The sequence below is a fragment of the Gossypium hirsutum genome, chromosome A07 (assembly GCF_007990345.1).
Source record: "Gossypium hirsutum isolate 1008001.06 chromosome A07, Gossypium_hirsutum_v2.1, whole genome shotgun sequence".
Classification (NCBI taxonomy): Eukaryota; Viridiplantae; Streptophyta; class Magnoliopsida; order Malvales; family Malvaceae; genus Gossypium; species Gossypium hirsutum.
The window spans coordinates 19,196,687-19,200,272 of record NC_053430.1 but is presented as its reverse complement, the minus strand read 5'-3'; the positions used below and the strand labels follow the sequence as shown (position 1 = coordinate 19,200,272).

At 36.6% G+C, this 3,586-nt stretch overlaps 1 non-coding gene across 1 annotated transcript; it reads right to left on the bottom strand.

The window, feature by feature from the left end:
* Positions 1-2,142: 2,142 nt before the first annotated feature.
* Positions 2,143-2,249, bottom strand: LOC121204283 (small nucleolar RNA R71). The gene has a single exon (XR_005899211.1). It is a non-coding gene; the product is annotated as a small nucleolar RNA R71 (small nucleolar RNA).
* Positions 2,250-3,586: the final 1,337 nt, after the last annotated feature.

Below are 3,586 nucleotides of genomic sequence, written 5' to 3'. Positions count from 1 at the left end.
ACTAGAAAAATGAATTCCTAGTTGATAAACGCAAAATTATACATATTTTTACCCCAAATACCTAGCATATTTATGGATGTTTATTACTAGATTTATGGATTTTGGTGCTTTTAATCCGGTTATTTCATGTTCTGTACTCAGGAGAGCACCAAGAGTCAAAAGGAGCCAAAAAGGAGCCCAAAAGGGACAAAACGGACCAAATCGAAAAGATGACACGCCCTAAGCCTTGCCACACGGGCAGCTCACACGCCCGTGTCTTTCGAAGGTGTCGACCAAGGCTTTCACGATTCACACGGCCATGTGCAATTTAACGGGTCGAACACGGCCTGGCAATCACATCACACGGCCGTGGCACATGGTCGTGTCCCTTTTTTAAAGAGTTGTATTTTACACGGAAAATGATACTTAGGGAGGAAGAAAGCTAATTCAAAGCCTATATAAACACCCTAAGTATGACTTAGAAAGGGGCCACTCTCTCCAGAACTTTTTTGGAGTACAGAACCGCACTTCAGGAATTACTTGAAGAAAGTCAGACGATCCATCCCAAAAGCCGGAGCTATTCCAAGACTGAAGATCTCTCTCAGAATTCCTTCAAGGGTTTTAGAGTTTTCTTTATGTTTTGTTATTTTCATACTTTTGATATGTACTCTTATTTTATTATGAATTAAACCCTTAAATACCTAAGTGGAATGAAACCTAAGACGAATCTTGTTATTATTTTCTGAATCGTATGATAAATATTTAACTTGTTCTTAATTATGTGTTCTTAATTCTTGTTTTGATATCCCAAGATACTGATTCAAGACACGCTCTTATTCAGAGGAGGAATAGACCCTGTCTAAAAGTACATTTGTCATAATTAAGCGGAGTTGATTATGCGCCTAGAAATAGGGTGACAAGATTTTGCCGGATTAGGGTGAAACCTAATAAAGGGTTCCATAGATCGAGTTAATGCAACCCTAGAGTGTTAATTAAAGAAAAGTCTCGGTTATTCAATCTAGGGATTAGACGTTATTAGTCTTAAATAGGGATAATAACATAACTTAAGGGTCTCTACGGAACAAGTTGAATGAATAAATCGTCCAGTTTGGAGCCAGAATAACAGGTAAAGTCTAGGTGAATTTTTCTTAGGTATTGTCTCAAGTCAATCGATTTTCCCATAAGCAATTCCCCAATTCTCTTCTATGTGCGTTCTTAGTTTAGATAATTAGTTAATTAAAACAAAACCCCATTATTCTTAAGCTAGATAATAAAAAGACAGTCATTACTAGTACTTTTAGTTCCTTTGGGTTCGACAATCCAGTCTTGTTAAAACTATACTATTGTTCGACAGGTACACTTGCCTACATCGCGATATTAGTTAGTCTAGTTTTGATCTTCATTATAAATATTTATTACTTGTTACGAATTACGCGATCAAGTTTTTGGCGCCGTTGCCGGGGAACTAAAATATTAGGAACGCTAAATTTTTATTACTTCAGCAATTTATTTTTCTTGCAATTTAATTTAATTTCATTATTATTATTTATTAATTTACTTTTTTCTTTCTCTTGGTAGGTTTTTATAGTTTATGACTAAAAGAAACCCGTAAGGACCATTACTTTTTGACAAGAAATCGATCGTACAATTCGTAGAAATCAAAGAGAGATAAGGCGTAGCTTACGATACACGGAGAACGAGCAAGAAGATGATACTCAACCTTTAACCGAAGAGATGGCTGAAAACCAAGGTAATCAACTACCTCCTGTAATTGCGGCTAATCAAAATCCTGCTCCACGCACTATGTATGATTATGCTAAACCTTTTTTAACAGGAACTGAATCTAGTATAATTAGACCTGCTGTAGCTACAAATACTTTTGAATTAAAACCTAACACTATTCAGATGATACAGCAGTTTGTTCAGTTTGATGGTTTGCAGGATGAAGATCCCAACGCTCACTTAGCAAATTTTCTGGAATTTTGCGATACATTCAAAATCAATGGCATTTCTGATGATGCCATTCGTCTTCAGTTATTTCCCTTTTCACTGAGAAATAAAACTAAATAGTGGTTGAACTTGTTACCACGAGGGTCTATCACTACTTGGGAACAAATGACCGAGAAATTTTTATTAAAATATTTTTCACCGGCTAAAACGGCTAAATTACGTAATGATATCTCTTCTTTTGTACAGATGGATTTAAAAACACTTTACGATGCATGAGAGAGATACAAGGACTTATTGAGAAGGTGCCCTCACCATGGGTTACCGCTTTGGCTTCAAGTACAAACATTCCACAATGGTCTGAATCCATCGACTCGGCAAATGGTTGACGCAGCTGCTGGCGGAACCATCAACAACAAAATACCTGAAGAGGTTTATAAATTCATTGAAGAAATGTCACTGAATAACTATCAGTGGCAGTCATGAGGACTAAGCCAACAAAAACAGCCTATGTTTATAACGTCGAATCAGTTACTATGCTGTCAAATCAGGTAGAACTTCTCAATAAAAAGATTAATAGTGTTCTTGGCTCTATACAGGTACATCCAGTAATGAGGTGTGACTCAAGCGGAGGAGGTGTGCATACAGAATATCAATCATTCAATCCCACAACCGAAGAGGGGCAAGTCAACTATATGGGTAATAATAACTTTAGATCTCAAAATAACCCATACAATAATACTTATAATGTAGGTTGGAGGAACCACCCAAATTTCTTCTGGGTGGTCAAGAAAATCAGAAGCCACAAAATCCTCAGGGTTTTCAACAACCACCTTATCAACAAGAGAAGAAACCGAACCTTGAGAAGATGCTCTTAAAATTCATATCAATGCCAGAAACCTGTTTCCAAAATACCAAGATAGCACTTAAAAATCAACAAGCATCGATCCAAAGACTCGAAACTCAGATAGGCCAGCTTTCTAAACTGATCTCCGAATGACCACAAGGTAGTTTGCCAAGTAATCCGAACCTAACCCAAGGGAACAACTCAACGCAATTAATACTCGAGATGACGAATGAGTCGTTAAGCCTGAACTAGAACCGAGGCAAGAAACTGTGGTAAGCAAAGGGAGAGATGAAGTAGGTCAAAATACAAACAAACCAGTGACTATCGAATATAAACCTCGTGTGCCATACCCTAACGCGACAAGAAAAAACTGCTCAGACGAACAATTCGGTAAATTCCTTAAATTTTTGAAAAAATTACATATTAACTTACCGTTTATTGAAGCTTTGTCGCAGATGCCAAATGCAATGAAATTTTTAAAAGAGATTTTAGTAAATAAGTTGAAGTTGGACAAAGCATCGCATGTGGAGCTAAATGCAGTCTGCTCAACTATTCTACAGAATAAGTTACCCCATAAATTGAAAGATCCAGGGAGTTTTACAATTCCTTGCTTAATTGGTAGTTTAGATATATGTCATGCATTAGTTGATTTAGAGGCTAGTATTAACGTAATGTCTTACAAAATATTTAAGCAACTAGGTCTTAGGAAACCTAAACAAACTAGGATGAGCATTCAATTGACAGATAAAACTCTAAGATTCCCTAGGGGTATTATTGAAGATGTACTCGTGAAAGTAGATAAGTTCATATTTC